This window comes from Pinus tabuliformis, chromosome 1_1 (assembly GCF_031772625.1).
Source record: "Pinus tabuliformis cultivar Carrire ecotype Pingquan chromosome 1_1, CPIR1, whole genome shotgun sequence".
NCBI classification, from domain to species: Eukaryota; Viridiplantae; Streptophyta; class Pinopsida; order Pinales; family Pinaceae; genus Pinus; species Pinus tabuliformis.
The window spans coordinates 340,752,598-340,774,867 of NC_142297.1; the positions used below are offsets into that span (position 1 = coordinate 340,752,598).

The 22,270-nt window shown below is 37.4% G+C and overlaps 1 pseudogene; it reads left to right on the top strand.

The window, feature by feature from the left end:
* LOC149212964 (polygalacturonate 4-alpha-galacturonosyltransferase-like) overlaps nucleotides 1-9,219 on the top strand; it is a 69,965-nt pseudogene extending 60,746 nt beyond the window's left edge.
* The last annotated feature ends 13,051 nt before the right edge of the window (nucleotides 9,220-22,270 follow it).

Here is a 22,270-nt window from a genome sequence, read left to right on the forward strand (position 1 = left end):
GTGTGAAAACGTAGCAAATGAGAGGCAAGAATCTAAGTTGGAGGATGAAGCAGGTTGCATTGATGGGGTAAGTGTAGGAGAGGAGGTTTCACAGGTGCTCTACATGTGATTTTTCAAAACTAACCAACAAAGACTAAGAAAACCAAAGATCTAGCTGTTTTAACCTAATCTGACCTAAATAACAGCAAAGAAAATGAACATCAGTTTATTTGCAACGGAATCATGTGAAATAGCTATGAAAACTAAGCACTCATGAACCTGAGCATGTAACCACAACTAGTATCAACTTCTGCAAATGAGAATCTAACACTAATAATTGCATGATGAAGCAAAGATAATGTTTTTTTGGTGGCAGCAAGGACACCTTGGTCCCAACTCATGGTCCCACTGAGGGAGAGGTGAGATCAGAGGCGCTTGATAGCCTTTTTCTGAAGATCTTCTCTATTATTAACCTATCAAATCAATCTGAACATAAAAAACTATTTTAATCATCAAAAACAACTTAAGTAACAAAGCAATATTTTAATCTAAATAGCAGATTTTATTCTAAGAATGCAACAAGGACACATGAAAGTAAACAAAGGAGGTATTGGGCACTTGGGTTAGGCCCAACCCCAAGAGCTACAGCCTCCTAAGCAAGATTAGATTTGGTGCAAAGATGGATTCATCTTTATTGAGCAGGAAAAAATAATTACATCAAAAAATGTCCACAAGGGAAAGCTTGAAAATGTGCTAAAATGCAAAGCTAATCTACTGACTCTAATAATGACTAAGAAATGACTAAAATCGAACTACAAACTAGCTAACTTCTGCCAACCCAAATGAGGCCCTAAGCCCTCTTATTTATACAAATTGAGGACCACAACAACCCTCCCAAACTGTAGGAACTCGGCTGCCAAAACTTGTAGTTAACAACAACTTTACTAGCCCTTGCTCGACTGCCCTTGTGATAATTTTTGTGGTGGCCCTTGAACTCCGAGCTGATGGTGGAGAATTCGAGGTAAGGGCCCATAAATGAAGGGGACACCTTCCTACAAATCCTCTCCCTTGTTCTTCCGCGAATTTGGCTGCCAAGTGCTCATTAAAACCTTTGATATTGTCTCAAAATTGACCAAAAAACGGCACAAAGCACCCATTAGACTTGTTGGCATAATGACTAACCCAATTCACTCTATTAGCATAAATATAATAAAAAACACGCAATAAAATAATGAGAATGGTGGATTAAATCGAATTAGGAGGCTGAATGAGCCCATATAATTATCCATTTTTGGGGTTCATCAGCCATTATACACATGAGTGTGCTATCTTACCCTAGATGTGCCAAATGTGGGAAGCTCAAGCAGCTTCTAGAGGCCAACAATTGCCTCAGAATCTTGCACCATATTAATCGATAGTGCTTACAAATCCTTTCCCTCAACAAGGATTTATTTCTTCTCAACCTCACCCAGGTTAAGTAGCCCACACTCCCCAACCTTCTGGTCCTAGTGACTACCAGATCCTCATGATTAGCTCTCATGAGGTTAATCCCTCTGATATCAACTTGCAAACTCGATCGCATCAATATGATAAGCCATCAACTTCATCCGCCACTGATTCCAAAGGCAAAGCTTCTACTAAGCCTCTTATGACATCAAATCTTCCATTACAGATCCCTCAACCTAAAGCTGAGGCAATTCCCAAGATCCCAAAGGGACCATTATGCCATAACATGACTTCTAACTGAGTTGCCCATACATATAGTATAATAGATGACTTGGCGCAATCACATACCACTATGTCGATGCTGGATGTACTCCAGTCATGCCCTTCTCAAAAGAAAGCTCTAATAACTTCTTTGGGCATAGTAGATCCTTCTAATGATCGTTTTATTGTCTTCCCGGTTGAAAAATCAGAACATCCCCCATTGCCTTGCTCCGTTGGCTTCTAGGTACTAGTCTGAGTCCGTAATGTCATCATCTCCTGATGCATTACTGACGATGGTGCATCCACCTTTGTGATGTCCACTACCATTTGGAAAAAAATTTAGTCACCTGAGTTGTCCCCCTCCACCATCACTTTGCATGCTTGGGACAACCACTCCTCCTATCCTCTTAGCATGTACTGCAACTATCCAGTGACCCTTGCGAGCAAGACTCTCCATGCAGATATTGAGGATATTGATGCCCCTTTAGATTACAACATTCTCTTGGGTCGTAGTTACACATATGCCATATCAGCTGCCACATCTACGGTTTTTCGCAAGATGTGCTTCCCCCATGAAGGGAAGATCGTTACCATAGATCAGTTGACTTACTACGAGCCGACATCCATGACATCCCGCGAGTCCATTATCCCATCAATGTTAGATAATAAGTCTTCAACTCCTCTCACTGGTGTTTCACACAGATTCTATAAAGATTCCTCATTGTTGGGTTCTTTCCCTGGTCCTCCCCCTCTCATCTTAGAGCCTAAATATTTCAGCGTCACAGGTTGTCCTCAAGCAGTCTGGTACATTCAATCCACAATGAGCTCCTCCACACCGTGCAGTTACCATCCTAGTCGAGCCATCTAGATCTAGCCCCCAGGACCTCCTCCATTTGTGGGTGCGTCTCCTATCTTCCCCTAGGAACTATTCCTCTAGGTCTCAACCATCCAAGAGTTCTGCTGCCAGGACATTACCTTGCAGGCCAGATACCTTTCTTATTTCCCCCTCTCGCAATATTTTATGTTGCTATCATGGCTTTGTTGGTCCTTCCTAACATGACTTTAGGGATCCCCATACGGTACTGATCCGGATTTAAACAGGAACGCAACAAATTACAGAGATAACCATATACACAAAGATGCAGCGGAAATAATACTTCATTTCATTAATGGAAAATACTGAAATATGCTTACAAACAGAAATGGCAATAAACTAGCTAGGGCGATGGTAGCTTATCTCTGAGAAGAGATGTGATGGCTACATGCCTCTGAACTGTGTTACAATGAGGCTCGAAGGCCTATTTATTGTTGAGAACAATGGAAAAACCCTTAACATTCCAAAACCTAACCCTAGGAGATGAAACGCCAAACTGTGGCCCCGTTTGCGGGTAAGTTGGTACATCAACTTCCCGGGGTCGTAACTTTGGCATATGATCTCCGTTTGACGCGTACAATAGCTCATTAGAAAGATCTATCTGATCACTATCATTGTTGGAACGGGCAACACTAGTCCATTCCATGGACTCATGTTGCCCCCGGATTCTCCAAAAAACGTCGTTTAGGGCCTCAAAACGGCTCCGGAAGTTCAGGACCCGAGAAACTGCTAAAAATAGTAAGTTGTGCTACAATTAAGGAAACTGAAAATGCTGAGAAAGACAATGGTGGGGGTCCAGGTGGACTTGGCAGGTGGCCACCAATATCCACCTGGATCAGGTACATTGATCCCCCTGCAAGCATTCTTCCTGGTTAGCTAAGACCTTATCGTGCTCTGACCCTAGTTCAACTGGTCCCTATGGCCCCTACCACTACTTTAGTTCCATCACAACCTCAAGAGAAACCCACTCCTGTTGTGAAAGCATCTAGACAAGGGGGAAAATCTAAGAGGAAAGAACCTAAGGACAAGGCTCCCCAACCTCCTACAGTCCCCAAGGCCTAAAGTCGTCACCTCTGTGCACTTTGTGTAAAGTTGTGGGGCACGTGACCAATAATTGTCCCGAGCTTCCTCATCTGAAACCTTTGGTTTATGAAACATTCCCTGAGTCAAATATCCCTAAAGTCCATGTTAACTTACCTGGTCCACCCAAGAAAATCAGAACATTACGCAAAAATCACCGTTGTGCCCTGTGTGATCATCATGGTGACTACTCCCATTGTTGCCCACATCTCAACAAATTTTTTGATTTCCTTAAGGCACTTCGCGAATACGAGACCAATCATAATGGATCACCTTCTCCTCTTCCTGTGGATTTTTTTACCAATCGTAAACCAGAATAGAGGGAATCTGGTCCCACCATCGTGATCCCTTCCCCAGATGTTGAGATGATGGACACAACGGGCCATGTCCTTTACCTGTCGTCATCTTTGAGTTCCTCGTAGGCAATCCTTTCTGAGGTTTCTGAGCACGATTCTATTCAACCTCTTTTGACAGAATCCTAGGTTTCAACATGCATAGATCCTTCATCTACTATCTCATCATCTACCATTCCATATGATGCGTATGTGAACCTTCTTTCTCAGGTTGATGCACTAGGTATTGCGCCGCATGATGTAGTCAATATTCGTCTCGTCCGCTCATCTTCCATTTTGACGAGGACATCATGGAAGCTATGTCTACCCCTAATTACCCTTGCACTTAGGTAAGGGGGAATATTTTTTGGAGGATTCTAAAGGCCATTTCCTTCCTAATAATCCTAATGCAATCTACCTAAAGAAATTTTTCTCATAGCTTATCTCTTTGATTTGCATGTGTTTTTTTTTGTCATGAAGTTAGGTAGGATGCATCATCTAATCTAATGTATTTTGCACCTTTCAGATGGATCCATCATCCACACCATATATTGGTCATGTTGATGGTTCAAGTCACTTCTCCAGGAATATAGCCTCAACAACTTGGGCCATTTTTACCCACTTGCATACATTAGTGCTTTCGAACGATGTGGGCATCGGATCTGCCACCAATAACCAGGCCAAATATGATGTAGTGATAGGTTTTTTAGTTGATTCCATTTCTCATCGCATCTTTCATCTTCATGTTCATTTATATTCCTTGCTACTTGTCATGGAATTGAATGGTGTGTATCATGTGCATAACCAAGTCATATTTAGAAAATATCTGCATGTTAAGCTGTTGGTACGTGAATTTCAAACCATTACTTTTAGTCAAGTTCCTAGAGCCCAAAATAACAATGTAGATACCATTGCAAATAACATTCTAAATTGGAATTTATCACATGTATACCACAGAAGAAAACCATAAACAAAACACATGGTGAACCATCATCGTCATATAAAAATGCATAATCATATTATGTATCATATAAGTGTTCTGAGCCCATAGCTCTAAATACATCTGACATGCCCAAAACATGTTACAAAAATCAAAATCAAAGGGACCCACATGTCCCCATATCTAGTCACTATCCGAAGGATCACTCACCAAAGGCTCTGCCCCACTTGCACGTAGATCACATACTGCATGACCATCCATCGCCTTGTAACGCGTGATACCTTGCCACTCTAAGGGAAGGTCGTTACACTCATATATGTGTCGATTGTCTAGCTCATGCCATGTGCGCTCAGAAACTCTGGTCAAGAGTACCCTACATCTACAGTGTAGATAAACGAGTAGCACGCTGCTATCCTCTGGACCTTGACAAGATGACGATGTTCCCCAATCTACAGACACAAGCACTGTGGCTCGTCCTACATTTTTTGCCGGTTTTACCAATGCTATGTCTGCATACCACATATTTTACACTTAGTACCATATACATGTGATAAAAATATGAAAAGCACCATAAAAATAACAACTTAACAATTATTGTTTGGTCCCCATGCTTACCTGAGCGAAAGTGGCAAGTCAGGATCTCCATGATAGTTCATGCCACTATAAGGATAATTGTCAATCTAGAGGGGCATCTGATACCAATGTGCAAAAAACGCGGGTTGGAACACCCGTTCGACTCCCCGCCCTCATCTCCGTAGTAGCTATCCCCAATGGCGGATACTTGGCTCTTGTGAGCCCCCATATCGGATCTATACACGAGGAAGGATGGTGGGTATCTTCTCAAAGAAGAATGCACACAGTACTGTGCCAAAAACATACTCATGGCTCACCTGTATAGACTTAACTATCATTTCACCGACGACAACATCATCTCGGCCCACCCATAGTAGGTCCTAGCCAAAACCCTCTCAACTAGCATCATCTGCCCACCAGTGATGTGGTGGAACACACGGTTTCCCAAGATCTGTAGCATAGCTCCAGAAACAACCTATGTCTCTAGCTGGTCTAAATCACTAATCAGGATAGTCATGCCTTTCACATGCATATCCTGTGGACAATGGCACTCCACAAACTTTGTAATGTTCCTCCCACAAGGAAACACCAGATGTATATCCCCCACCACTCTAAGGGGAGGGAGTTTGGTGAAGAAATAAATATCTTGTAATGTGATCTCAATATTATGCCCGTTCATGACAAATACCTCATGGTCTGGATCCCAATAGCTCACAATTCTCAATAGCAAGGGCTCACCTACCCTCATCAATGGGTTCTCTATCAACTTGAGAACCCCAAATAAATAATGTCCCTAAACTGAAATTTAATCGACTTGAGTGGATTGAAATAGAGAGGAATTATTGAGGATACTAGAGCTCTGTCATATGTTTAAAATCACTCTTATCTATTTATCTGTGGGGTTCACACGAACAGGTAGATGACAAGAGAAAGAAGAGTTTAACAGAGAGCATTGACTCTCTCTTCCCAAAGGAGGCAAGTATAAGAAACCAACTACATTTGGATATCTTAAATTTGATTTCTCCCCTATTGAGCAGGGAATTGAAAATAAATTTTATTTACTGGATAGGTGTTTGATGTCATAATAGCTATCACAGAGGACTCGGGAAAGCTAAACTTAAATATTGTTGGACGGAATGACTTGTTGGATGGAATGACCTACCTTCCTCATGGGTATTAGAAAAGCCCTCTGAAGTAAACCAAAGGGATATTACTAACTCTAAGGTACGATTGGTGAATATTTTAGTTATTTTCTCTATTGGACATGTAAGGAAACCTATGTGATGATGATCTATGTAGTTGAGTAGGGTTGTATTAAGCAGGAAATGAAAACTAACATTGGCAGGGGTTCTTCTCTATTTCTAATAGTGTACATCAATCAGAGGCAAATGAATTATGGAGACAGCTCAGAAAAGTTACATTCACAACAAGATGGTGTGATCTTTAATGAAGAAGGCAAGGAAAATCCCGAGGGGGGTAAAATGAATGACAAGGTGCAGAAAAAAAAAAACTTCCAATGACGAAGAACTTCTTATGAGGTTTCAAGAGGATGATACAGGGAGTGAACATCAAGACGTAAAAGAGAATTCTCTTGATGGTAAATTTTGATTTTCCCTAGTTAACTGATCTATGATGGTGGTAGCCTACTGTAAGGTAATGTTTAGTCAAACTCCTAGGACAATGGTTGTTGTAATGAAACCATTTGTAGCTTGAAGAAAGTCCAACAAAAGTTTCACGAAGGGTAAAATTCTTTGTTGCACTGGATTGCTACTTTTTGTTCTCATGGAAAAACGAATTGTTATATTATTTTCCAAAATCCTTTTTGAATGTTATTTCTCCAATAGAAAAATTTTATATTTCTTAGATTTTAGCATAGTATGCTTTAATTTATAGTAGTTTAATGCTTACAACAATTGAGACAAAAGAGGAGGGAGAAAAGGTCAATAGATTTGATTCAACAGGATGAAGAAAAATGAGTTGAGATTGAAAACGCAGCAATTAAATGTTCCAAGGAGGTAGATTCTGCTGTCCTAGAAAAATACTGCGTTTGGAGGCTTGAGAATGAGAGCGAGAATTCTGACTCCACTGTTAGATTGATGCGAGACCAACTGATCATGGCTAGGGTGTATTCAAGCACTTCCCAAGCTAGGAATAATCTTGATTTATACCATGAAATGATGCTTTGCATTAAATAATGTTAACATACGTTGGGTGAGGCTAATGTAGATTCTGATCTACCTCAAAGGTAATAGTTTTCGCATTGGCTGCTTCTAAATCAAGCTTAGTAAGTGCTTCCATTTGCATTTGGTTTTCATATCCTTTGTTTCTTTTAAAGTTGCAGTCTATGTGTCAATATTTTTGCTTTTCATTCTCTTTTTCATGGATGATAATTGATATGAATGTTTCAGTTCACCTAAGAAGATCAAGGCTATGGGTCATGTGCTATCCAGGGCTAGAGAACAATTTTATCATTGTGGGATAGTAACAAAGAGTTTCGAGCCATGCTTCAGTCTAGAGACGAGGAAGTAAGGACCTTGAAAAAGCAAAGTACATTTTTAAGTCAGCTGGCAGAAAAGACTGTTCCCAAGGTCCTGCACTATCTGTCCATGCAATTGACCATGGATTATTTCTTGCTTGCCCTTGAAAAGTGAAATTTCCTAAAAAGGACAAGTTGGAGGATCCAACTCTTATCACTATGCATTATTTTCTGACAATGCATTGGCTGCATCTGTGGTTTTGAATTCAACTGTCATGAATGCTAAGGTGAAGTGTTATGAATTTAAAATACTCTAAAGTTTGGAAGTCCAATAGTTTTGTTGCATTTTACATTTAATATTTGGATCTCATTGTAGGTGATTTACTTGTGTTTACAGGAATCTCAGAACCATGTATTTCATCTTGTCACAGACAAGTTAAATTTTGGGGCCATGAAAATGTGGTTTTTACTTAATCCCCCAAGGAAAGTTGCGATACATGTAGAAAATGTTGATGATTTTAAATGGCTCAATTCCTCCTATTGCCCTGTGCTTCGCCATCTTGAATCCGCAACTACTAAAGAGTATTATTTCAACGCAGATCACTTGACTAAACTCTTAGCATGTTCTTCCAATTTGAAATATATAAATCCAAAATATTTATCCATGCTAAATCATCTTCGTTTCTATCTTCCACAAGTTTATCCCAAATTGGACAAGATCCTTTTCTGGGATGATGATATTTTGGTGCAGAAAGATTTGATGCCCTTGTGGTCAGTAGATCTTCATGGAAAGGTTAATGGTTTAGTGGAAACTTGTGGAGAAAGCTTTCTCCGTTTTGACAAATACCTTAATTTTTCCAATCCGCACATAGCCAGGCACTTTGATCCTAATGATTGTGGTTGGGCATATGGGATAAATGTATTTGATCTCAAAGAATGGAAGAAACAAGATACAACTGGAATATATCACAAGTGGCAGAACATGGTAAGTGTGTAGTGTGGTTTATTTATGTTAATTCCTGTGATCCCTAGAATGAGGATAGAGTGTTGTGGAAGCTTGGAACACTACCCCCTAGATTTTCACATTGGCTGCTTCTAAATCAAGAGTAGTAAGTGCTTCCATTTGCATTTGGTGTTCATATCCTTTGTTTCTTTTAAAGTTGCAGTCTATGTGTCAATCTTTCTGCTTTTCATTCTGCTTTTCAGTGCACCTGAGAAGATCAAGGCTATGGGTCATGTCCTATCCAAGGCTAGATAACAATTTTATGGTTGTGCGAAAGTAACAAAGAAGTTGCAAGCCATGCTTCGGTCTACAGACGAGTAAGTAAGGACCCTGGAAAAGCAAAGTAAATTTTTAAGTCAGGTGGAAACAAAGTCTATTCCCAAGGGCCTGCACTGTTTGTCCATGCGATTGACCATAGATTATTACTTTCTTCCTCTTGAAAAGTGATAATTTCCTAAAAGGGACAAGTTGGAGGATCCGACTCCTTATCACTATGCATTATTTTCTGACAATGTATTGGCTGCATCTTTGGTTGTGAATTCAACTGTCATGAATGGTAAGGTGAAGCGTTATTAATTTAAATTACTCTAAAGTTTGGAAGTCCAATAGTTTTGCTACATTTTACATTTAATATTTGGATCTCATTGTAGGTGATTTACATGTGTTTGCACGAATATGAGAAACATGTATTTCATCCCATCATAGACAAGTTAAATTTTGGGGCCCTGAAAATGTGGTTTTTACTTAATCCCCCGGGTAAAGCTGCGATACATGTAGAAAATCTAGATGATTTTAAATTGCTCAATTCCTCCTATTTCCCTGTGCTTCGCCAACTTGAATCCGTAGCAATGAAAGAGTATTATTTCAAGGCAGATCACTCGACTACACTCTCAACACGTTCCTCCAATTTGAAATATATAAATCCAAAATATTTATCCATGCTAAATCATCTTCGTTTCTATCTTCCACAAGTTTATCCCAAAATGGATAAGATCCTTTTCTTGGATGATGATATTATGGTGCAAAAAGATTTGACACCCTTGTGGTCAGTAGATTTTCATGGAAAGGCTAATGGTTCAGTGGAAACTTGTGGAGAAAGATTTCACTAGTTTGACAAATGTTAGGTGTGGAGCCTAATTATCTTCCATGGTATCGCCACATTGGACCCCGGTTCAAAATGGGGTGGCAACGCCGCACGTAAAATAATTGCTACAAGGGGGGTCCAGGGGGGGTGACAGCAACTTTTGGGAGCCCCCCCCTGGCGGGGGGCTTCGGGGCAACGCCCCCGAAGCTAAAAACAACTGTAAAATTGCCTTGTAAAAGTATAGTAATTTCTAGTCAATCTGGGTCGTTCATTAGGCGGATGATCTGATGGTAGAACTTATGTTTAGTTTAGGGTTTTTTGCCCTAGAAGGAAACCCCTCTCTTTGTATGAGGGCATTGTATTTGAGGCTGTGATATAGATATGTATTCTGTGAGCGAGAAATAGAGAGGTGAGACTGTGAGAGAAAATAGAGGATATTACAATGGATTTGTTGTAGGTTGTGTCTCTTCAATTTGCTGGATAATAGAAAGGAAGGACTAGCTGTTCGAGGTGGACGTAGCCCAAACTGGGTGAACCACGTATATCTGTGTCTCTCTTGTTTTGTGCGTTTCCTGTGTTTATATTTCTGCAATATTTTATGTGTTCCATTGCTCCGTAATATATAATTTCCTAACAACTGGCATCAGAGCCGAAGGTCTATTTGGCTGATAAACTCGCAGGAAAGAAGGGTTCCTGGTTCGAGTGGGAGCAATGGCGGAAGATGGTAAGTTTAGGGTCGAGAAATTTAACGGCCAAAACTTCTCGCTGTGAAAGATGCAGATGGAAGATTATTTGTATCAGAAAGATCTATACCTACCATTGGGCGGAAAATCAAATATGCCGACGGGTATGAAAGACGAAGAATGGAACCTTCTCGATAGAAAGGCACTCAGAACAATACGGTTGTGCCTTGCTGCGTCTGTCGCCTTGAAAATTTCGAAGGAAACCACGATAGAGGATTTGATGGAGGCGTTGTTGAAACTATATGAAAAACCCTCGGCCTCAAACAAGATATTTCTTATGAAACGGTTATTTAATATGAAGATATTGAAAGGTGGATCTATTGTAGACCATTTAAATGATTTTAATACAGTTACAAGTCAGTTAAGTTCTGTAGGGGTAAACTTTGATGATGAAATTAGACTCTGTTATTCTTGTGCTCGTTACCAGAAAGTTGGAATGGTTTGGTAATGGCCATTAGTAACTCCGTTTCTGGATCTAGTACTTTAAATTTTGATGATGTTGTCGGTGCTATCCTTAGCGAGGAAATGCGACGGAAAAGCTCTGGTGAGACATCGGGAAATGCTTTAAGTGCAGAGTCTAGAGGAAGAAAAATTGAAAGAGGAAAGAGCTCAGGATATCGCAGTAAATCAAGGAAAGGCAGATCCAAGTCCAGATCAGGGATAGTGTGCTGGAAATGTGGAAAGAAAGGACACCTAAAGAAAGACTGTAGATCTCGGAAGGGAAAAGAAGGAGATGCACAACAAGAAAACAATCATGTAGCAAATGTGACAGGTGAGGTGTTACAAGATGCTTTGGTTCTTTCTTTCGAAAATATTACTGATTCATGGGTGGTAGATTCAGGGGCCTCATTCCATGCCACACCTGATAAGAAAAACTTTCATGACTATGTTCAAGGAGATTTTGGACAAGTTCGTCTGGGTGATGATAAACCCTATAAAATTGTTGGAATGGGTAAGGTTCTTGTAAAACAACAGAATGGAAACCAATGGCTACTAAAGGAGGTAAGGCATGTTCCAGATCTAAAGAAAAAGCTGATTTCAACAGGGCAGTTAGGCAGTGAAGGTTGTGTGACAACTTTCACAGATAAAGCTTGGAAGGTCACAAAAGGAGCCCTGGTAATAGCAAAAGGCAAAAAGGTTGGTACATTGTATTTATGAAATGGTATTTCTAACTCTGTTAATGCTTTGACTTCCAAAGGAGTAGATGCAGCATTATGGAATCATAGGCTCGAACACATGAGTGAAAAAGGGATGAAGATTCTTCACTCAAGGAATTTGTTGCCAGGTTTGAAGAATGTTGATTTGGACTTCTGTGAGAACTGCATTTATGGAAAACAGAAGAGAGTCAGATTTCTCAGAGTTGGGAAAGAAAAGAAGAATGAAAAATTAGAGCTTGTGCATACAGACGTATGGGGACCTGCTCAGGTATCATCTCTCGGTGGCTCTCGTTATTATGTTACCTTTATTGATGATGCAACTAGAAAAACTTGGATTTATTGTATTAAGAATAAATCTGATGTATTTGATACTTTCAAGAAATGGAAAGCTTTGGTTGAGATTGAGACAGGGAAGAAATTAAAGTGTCTTAGATCAGACAATGGAGGTGAATATTGCAGCAAAGAGTTTGATAGACATTGTTCAGAGCATGGAATTCGCAGAGAGAAGATAGTTCCAAGAACACCACAAGAAAATGGTGTGTCAAAAAGGATGAACAGAACAATCATGGAGCGTGCAAGGTGCATGAGATTGCATGCAAGATTGCCTATACAGTTTTGGGCAGATGCTGTAGATACTGCTATTTATCTAATAAACAGAGGACCTTCAAGTTCCTTGGATGGTGGTGTTCGAGAGGAAGCATGGACAGGTAAAAAGGTAAACTACTCTATTTTAAAGCCTTTTGGTTGTGAGGCCTTTGTCCATATTGATAAAGAAAATAGAACAAAGCTTGAGGCAAAGTCAAAGAAATGTACCTTTATTGGATATGGTGTTAATGATTTTGGTTATCGCTTATATGATTATGAAAATCACAAAATCATTAGGAGCAGAGATGTAATATTCAATGAAAAGGTCTTTTATAAGAATTAGTTGCAGGAAAAGAGACAAGAAAAGGAAAACGAGGAATACACAGTTCTTGATGAAATCACTGAAAAGGTAAAGGTGCCTGAAAATAATAATAATCAACAACCACAACAACAGCAACAACAAGCACCCCAAACACCTGAAAGTGGTGTTAGAAGATCTACCGGGATAAGTAGACCCCCTGAACGATATTCTCCTTCATTATATTATTTACTGTTGACTGACTCTGGTGAACCAAAATGTTATGAAGAAGCAATGCAAGTTGAAAGCAGGAAGAAGTGGGAGGTAGCCATGGAAGAAGAGATGGACTCCTTAATGCATAACCAGACTTGGGATTTAGTTAGGTTGCCTGCAGGAAAAACTACAATGAAGAATAAATGGGTTTAGAGGCTGAAGGAAGAAGATGGAGGAAAACAAAGGTACAAAGCTAGACCTGTTGTGAAGGGGTTTGCACAGAAGAAAGGTATTGATTTTGATGAAATATTTTCTCCTGTTGTTAAAATGACTTCAATCAGAACTATTTTAAGTCTTGTAGCAGCTGAAGATTTGCATCTTGAGCAGTTAGATGTAAAGACAACCTTTCTCTATGGGGATTTGGAGGAAGAGATATATATGTAGTAGCCACAAGGATATGAGGTGAAAGGGAAGGAGAAACTAGTGTGCAGGTTGAAGAAGAGCTTGTATGACTTAAAACAGGCTCCAAGGTAGTGGTATCTAAAATTTGACAAGTTTATGTCTAAACAAGGTTATACTAGATGTCACTCTGATCATTGTGTTTATCTGAAAAAGCAAAATCAAGGAAAATTTTAAGGATGGAAAATTTTCTTGAAGTTTAAAACATTGGCGAATCTCACTAATCCCTAATATGAAAATTATAAATGTTTATTGATATATTTGTAAAATTAATCAAATTTATAATTATTTTATATATAGTCTCTCTATAATGTTGGCGATTTTTAAGGTAAAATAATTTTATATTCTAAAATTTGGGTGAATCGTCTTTTATAAAATTGGAAATTGGCGAATCTTTTTTTTGGAAAAATCATGGAAAATTAGCCCACTGGGCGAACATTAGCCCCTAAAATTTTCCATGAGCAAAATGATGGCAGCTATATTATATTGTTATTGTATGTATATGACATGCTTGTTGCAGGATCTAACATGCAGGAAATAAATGCGCTCAAAAGAAAATTGGCAAATTCATTTGCAATGAAGTATTTAGGAGCTACAAAACAAATCCTTGGTATGAGAATAACTAGAGACAGGAAAAATCGCAAATTAACATTGTCACAGAATGAGTACATACAAAAGGTGTTGAAAAAATTTAATATGCAAAATGCAAAACCAGTTAGTACACCTTTTGCTAGCCATTTCAAACTTAGCAAGGAAATGTGCCCAAAGACCCAAGAAGACATGGATTATATGTCTAAAGTTCCATATGCATCAACAGTTGGAAGTTTAATGTATGCAATGGTCTGCACAAGGCATGATATTGCACATGAAGTGGGAGTTGTAAATAGGTATATGAACAATCCAATAAAGGAACATTGGATGGTAGTGAAATGGATTCTTAGATATTTGAAAGGTACCACAAATCAAGCATTATGTTTTGGTGGTTCAAACATATTCCTACAAGGATATGTTGATGCAAATATGGCAGGTGACAGAGATAACAGGAGGAGCACTACACGATATGTATTCACTGTTGGTGGAATAGCTGTCAGTTGGGTTTCAAAAATCCAAAGTGTTGTTGCACTTTCAACAACAGAAGCAGAGTATGTTGCTGCTACAGAGGCTAGTAAAGAAATGATTTGGTTACAAAGATTTATGGGTGAATTGGGTAAGGAGCATGATATAGGCACGTTATATAGTGATAGTCAAAGTGCCATTCATCTTGAAAAGAACTCAGCATTTTATTCTAGGACTAAACACATACAGCTCAAGTACCATTTCATATGATCAGTGTTGGAAGATGGAGAGTTGAAGCTGGAAAAGATACACACTAGCCAGAACCCTGTAGATATGCTAACAAAAGTTGTAACCAGGGAGAAACTGAGAATATGCTCAGTTTCAGTTGGTCTTCAAGGATGATGATGAATATGAGAAACAGCCAGGTCCAAAGAGGAGTCATTGTCCAGCAAATGGAGCAGCGGTGGAGTTGCTACAATCAGTCTCCAAGTGGGAGATTGTTGGGTGTGGAGCCTGATTATCTTCCATGGTACCGCCACATTGGACCCCGGTTCAAAATGGGGCAGCAACACCGCCCGTAAAATAATTGCTGCAAGGGGGGTCCAGGGGGGGCAGCAGTGAGTTTTGGGAGCCCCCCCCCCCTGGCGGGGGGTTTCGGGGGCACCGCCCCCGAAGCTAAAAACAACTGTAAAATTGCCTTGTAAAAGTATAGTAATTTCTAGTCAATCTGGGTCGTTCATGAGGCGGATGATCTGACGGTAGAACTTATGTTTAGTTTAGGGTTTTTTGCCCTAGAAGGAAACCCCTCTCTTTGTATGAGGGCATTGTATTTGAGGCTATGATATAGATGTGTATTCTGTGAGCGAGAAATAGAGAGGTGAGACTGTGAGAGAAAATAGAGGATATTACAGCGGATTTGTTGTAGGTTGTGTGTCTTCATTTTGCTGGATAATAGAAAGGAAGGACTGGGTGTTCGGGGTGGACGTAGCCCAAACTGGGTGAACCACGTATATCTGTGTCTCTCTTGTTTTGTGCATTTTCTGTGTTTATATTTCTGCAATATTTTATGTGTTCCATTGCTCCGTAATATATAATTTCCTAACAACAAATACCTTAATTTTTCCAATCTGCACATAGCCAGGCACTTTGATCCTAATGCTTGTGGTTGGGCATATGGGATGAATATATTTGATCTCAAAGAATGGGAGAAACAAGATATAACTAGAATATATCACAAGTGGCAGAACATGGTAAGTGTGTAGTGTGGTTTATTTATGTTAATTCCTGTGATGCTTACTTTAAAGTATTTGAAGTAAATCTGAAGTAGTTAGCTAGAAAACTTAATGGGTTTTTCTTTGTTCAATTTCTAAGTTTTTCTTTTATTGTATGTCAGAATGAGAATAGAGTGTTGTGGAATCTTGGAAAACTACCCCCTGGATTGAACGTTTTATGGCTTGACCCATCCTTTGGACAAGTCTTTGTATGTTTTGGGTTTAGGATATAATCCTAGTGTGGACTGTTGAGAGATTGACAATGTAGCTGTTGTTCATTACAATGGGAACATGAAACCTTGGTTAGAGCTGGCAATGACGAAGTGAAAGCCTTACTAGACAAAATATATAAAATATGATCATCCTTTCTTACCCATTGCAATATAAATGAATAGTTGTGACCTCAATATTCATACTGCAATAGATTGTCAAATGCAAAGTGTAAAGGCCCTTGATTATTATTGATAAATTCATTCTAATTCATTTGTTTTTGGAGTTCCACAAAATGTTTCTAGTTTATGGCTTAATGAGTCAGGTTTTTGGAGGTGTAGTGGCCTAACCAAGTTTAAGATTTACAAATTTTATGTCCTCATTGTATTCCTTCATAGTTGGAAGTAAACTCCTATATAAGTATTCTTTTCTTTGTTAGTTAATATTTCTCTCTCATCAAGTAATTACATAAATTGTTCTTCCAAGAACACAAAGAAGTAAGAGACACAAAGATTTAGGCTTTCAAGGCAAGGTAAAACCTCTCAATAAGGGAAAACCCAACAATCCTCCTCTTATTGAATTTATTCAAAATGAGATATCCAACGCAAGACCAAAGAATCCCTCCAAGTTAGCCCTCCTATTTAAGTCAAGGTCAATAGTTGAGTCTCTACCTAGTCAAAGTCAGAAGCAACTTCTGAATTTCTGACCTTATTGCAGGTTTAGTCTCTTATTATAATACAATGACTTCCAATTACAGACTCTTTGCCTTCTATTACTGATCTTTGGCTACTATAGCAAACCCTTGACTCTTTACCACAGATATTCAGATCCTGCTGCAAATAGATAGCTTTAGATTAAGATTCGGCTTAGTCACAGACTTCGGTTTCTTCAAGTGATGTAGACTTCTTTTTATCCTCGGATTTTCTTCTCCCGTTGGATTACAAACTTCGAGATTTTTCACTTTCTTGGTTGCTACCCAAAAGAGGTCGAATATAGGCTAAAATGCCTGGATATCATTCTAACAATGTAAACTTTGAAACGGGAACTCATACTATTACCCGTTTTGCAAAAAAGTGACTCGATTTAGAAAAGGTGTGATGTAGAACACACGTATTTTTTAGAGCATAGTTTTAGGCACTATAATTTTTTTTATGTACGTTGTGTTTTAGAATGGTAGTGTTTTTTATGCTGATTTAAAAACGTGGTAATTCTACACCAGACCTTTTTTTTTTAAGTTTTTTTTTTTTTTTTTAATGTATGAAATGTAAATAATTATTTTGTAAATTTAATCATTTTTGAAGTGGTCTTTTTCTTCATATTTTCTTGTTTTATTTTAATTTTAATTTTTGTGTAGTGAGGTTTTTATTGTTTTGCATATTTAAAGAAGAAGGTCAATATTTTGAATTTTCAATATTCTACATATTTATACATCGTTAATTAATTTTCCAATCCACAAGAAATAATTGTTTCTAAAAAACAATATTTTTGAACAATGGATATAAAAATAGCCATTTTTAACATAAATATAACTAAAAAACTACATGTTTTGATAATTTTTGCTACAATTGACATGCAAAAATCACAATTTTTATATGAAAATTTTAACTAAAAATGGTTAAATAATAGCTTTTTTTATGAATTTCATGTCAAAAAAATAATAATAATCACTTTTTTCTTCAAAAAATAATGATTAACTTAAAAATTAATGGGAAAATCACATATTACAAATATTGAACGCATAACAACCTTAATTGAGTGTATATTCTTCTCATAAAATGTCAAAGTCAAAACATTACAAGTATAACTACTTAATAGTTACAAAAAATGAGCTTGATTTCCAAGCATAACTTAAATTTAATCAACAATGTCACGTAATCCAAAGTCTTCGTCCTCTAGAGTTTCATCATTTTCTTCTTCCACAATATTTTATGCTTCCTTTTGCTCATTTTCATCCTCTAATGGATCTTTGATGTCTGCGAATCTCCCAATGTATGTCTTTCCAAACATCCCATGTAATGATGTTTGGCGTTCATTTTCCTTTTTTGCCACACGTGATTCACTAAAGTCCCCTTTCTTCAACCCAATTTCTTGCATTGCATCTGGAAGAAATTGAAGAGCATTAATTCTTTGCGGAATGAAATTGCACTGTATTGGATCTTTTTCAATTGCAATACAATTTCTTCCTTTTTGAAGGCAACATGCTAGTGTTGTACCTAATTATCAAGCACAAAAGAAATAATGACGTAAATTAGTACAATGACATATTAATTAAAAAATAACATATTGAAATTCAATTCCATATAATAAAATTTACATGAGCTAGAAAATAAATCCAGAACCCAATCTCCTTCATTTGAACATATGTCTATAAGATATTTAATCAATAATTGTGGTTTGTGATAAATGTTAACTATCCCTCCTTTTTCTTCTTTGTCTTCATATGTTAGTTTTCTCATAGCAACATCATAAGTCAGTATCTGGCTATGACTCTTTCCGTCTACCCGATTAAAAATCATAGACATATAGCTATCATCTTTTTCCCAACTATCAATATGAATGAACTCACAATCATTTACAAATAGTTGATCTTCACGGTTAAGAAGATTTGACTTTTGCCTGTAACATGAAATAGTAAAAGTTCAATTAACTTGTACATAAATGAATTTTTCGACATTAATCAAATATAAATTTTAAACGTCTTACCATGTAAGCTGGATCCTTGAATTTGTTTTCCCCTTGAAGCTTGACAATATCATTGCCAATTGTGTGTCTGAATGAAATGTCACAAATCTCCATAATGGCGATGACGTGATTTCTACAAATTCCGCAACCACTTTACTAAGAGCTTGATAAGTATAAGGGTCACTATCATAGTCAATGTTTGGAATGTTGAAACCATGGGGAATATCTGCAATAACTAGGGCAGAATCCCTTTTAGGTATGAGTTTAGCAATGTCTTCACAATCACTTTGTATTACTCGATATTGAATAGTGTCTAGCCCATTCCAAATGAAATGAGTAAGAGTTAAATCAAGTTCAACATTCTTAATATGTTGCTTCCTCGGTCTTTCGATCTTTATTTTTTCAATAAAGGTTCTGAAGCTATCTGGTGCTCCATTATCATCCTTCTTCATCTTTTATAAAATAAACAAATATATGTGTAAGTTATAAATTAAAAATAGTACACAGATGAATAAAAATGAATGTATAAATCAAGATACCTTTTTAAATGCAAGATAAAAATCTTTTATTGTTGATGCAAAACTTGAATCTAGATATTTGCATACAACATCATCCCAACTATCTTCATTCAACAATTTAACCATTTGTTCTTGAATTTTCATGTAAACTTTGTGACTACATAGATAAAGTAACAAAAAGTTAATATAATGATATGTATAACAAATACTACCAAGAACAACATGTTTTATTTAAAAGAAAATTATAATCTAGAAATAAATTGAAATAGTTCAAAAAACTTAATTTTGAAATTCCTCAGACATTTCCTCCAATGATAATTCCCCTGACCTCACACAAGATAATATTGTTTTGACAAATTTTTCATCTTTCACTCATTGCATTGCTCTCCAAGGTGTGATAGTCATATCTTCTGGAAGCTGTTTCATTTTAGGAGATGATTTACTGCTGCTACATATCAATGGCTCAGTCTTTTTGACCTTCTGGTTTTTAATGCCAATGTTTTCCCACATGCTAAAAATCTCATCAATCAACTTCCAAACATCTCCAGTTCTAAATGCCAATTGGAAAATATTATCAACACCTCTGAATAAATCACTAATTTTGTTGCCTTTTCCACCTTTTGAATTGGTTTTCTCTTCAATTTGATAGCCTATTTCCATACAACATTCCTTTCGGAAATATGCAGTAACATTTATCCTATCCCCACCACATTCTTCTTAAAATTCACTATGAATAAATTTAACCCTTTGGATGAAATTCATAGACATCCTATATTCATTATCTGAATTATGATCCCATGCCACTAACTTTGCTTCTGTATCTGATAAACCAGCATAAATGATACATTTCATTGTTTCAAAATGTGGGTTATTAGGATATTCCTCCATCAATTGTCTTTGATTTTCTATGGAATGGTTCCCCCCAAGCACATAATAATTGTATTCAAAACATTTTGACTTATCAAATGCTTCTTTGTTGGGAACTTGAACTGGATCAATAAGAAGCACATAACTAACCACGTGAGCATATGGATTGTACCTCACCAATGTCTTCAAGTTGTGAACATGCAGATGATGTGGCTTTTTGACTTGATATTGACATTGTCCTTCACTTTCCTTATAGGTTTGTCTGACATTAAGCTGAAATGTATGACCACCTTCAATTAAGTTTCTCTTTGTCAAATTCTGTCGAATGACATTTTGTTTTGTTTTGATAATGCCATCCTCTAAATCAGCTGCTGGTGTAACAATTTCTCTGCTTTCTTTTGAAGTTTCACTAGGTTCTTGACTGTTGGTAATGACTACTTCAAAATCTTCAACTTTACTTTTCTTCATCATAACATTCTCAACAGACTTATTCTTGGGCATTGTTACTGTTGGTCTTTTACGGCTCTTCTCAGTTCCAATGACATCTTCAGTAATGACAATAGATGCTTCACTGTCAGTTTCAACTTCATCGTCCTCAAAAGTAACTTGTCTACCCTTGCTAGATTTATCCACTAGAGGCCTTTTTTCTGATCCTTTGGATGTAGTTTTGTAGCATCATCAATTACTACATTTTGCTTGTTTTCCATATCTTCTTCTGGCACTGAGTAAAAACTGCTGACAACTTTCATGATATCATTCTCTATGAAATGAATGCTTCCCAACCTAATTGAACAACTTTCAATAAAATTCTGCCAAACAAAATATCATATGTCAATAAAAACAAAGTTAAAAAAATATAGCAAGACACTTTCAAGAATGCAAAATACAAATATAAATAACAATACTTATGATGTTTTGTTTCATCTCATTTACGATTTGTTTACACAACTTTGTAGATACCTCTCTTGTGTCATATAATGAATATGATAGTCGGTATTTAATCCTTTCATGTGACTTGGGAGCTTTTGTAAGTATGTAAAAAACTTTAGTGTCCGGTACCAAACACATATATATGACTCTTCCCATCACCTCATAAATTCCATTATCATTTGGTATATCAATATATAGATATATATTCACATTTTGGCTCTCTCTTTCACATACTAGATTCTTGATGGAAATTTCACCTCTTTTGAATTCTTCCAGTATGAAATCATCTTCTTATCATTTGAGGCACTTGAAAGATTGGTAGCCATGAGCTCAAGTGGAGTTTGTTCACCAATGTTTTTTGAAGATGCACCTTTAAGAGTCTTTGGTCTAGAAAGATTCACAGAAATCTTCTTTGATGTCATTTTCCTGAAAAATAGAAATACATAAATTAGTAAATAACAAAAACATATTAACTTAAATCCACAATGAAAATATATCATAAATTTTTAATTTGTATAATCAGGTAATTGAAATTAAAAAATAATTAACACTAAGAAATTCGCTCGCCACTGCGAAAGCATGCGGGCTATCGGGGTGGGTGGGCGGGCAGGGGAGTGGGCGCGGGTGGGTGGCCACCTGTTATCGGGAAAACTAGTGTCTATGCAAAACTGCTAGTCCCACTAAGGGTGATAGATACCTTAGAAACAAACACACTAAAACTACTTTCATTTTCCTTTATGAGAGATAGATGAGAGAAGAATAAAGGAGACCAACCTCTGTCTTGCGCTTGGTTCCCTGCTTGATTCCTCTCCCTTCTGATAGTCCTTTGCTACTTGCTTCCTTGTATACCCAGATTCAAAGAGCACCTGTAGAATCAAAGCAGCATAACACTATACGAGAACATAGATCTATTACCATAAACAATATAGGACCAGATGTATATTAACCACACAAATGCATACAACATCAATCACACAAGAATGTGGAGGAAAGCTTGAATAGCTTTATTAATAATCAAGAAAGAGCAAAGAGGATTACAACCAATTGTTCTGACCCAGCATCATCCTCTCAACAAGAAGCCCTTCTTCACCTCATGAAAAGCTTAGATCACCCAACACTATTATGTAGCACCAAGAAACCAGCAGAACTTCCTTACAAGGTACAAAATTCTAGCCTTTGGATCTCTGGGATGAGGGATGCATATATAGATGTTTGCAAGGGGGGTGGGTCATA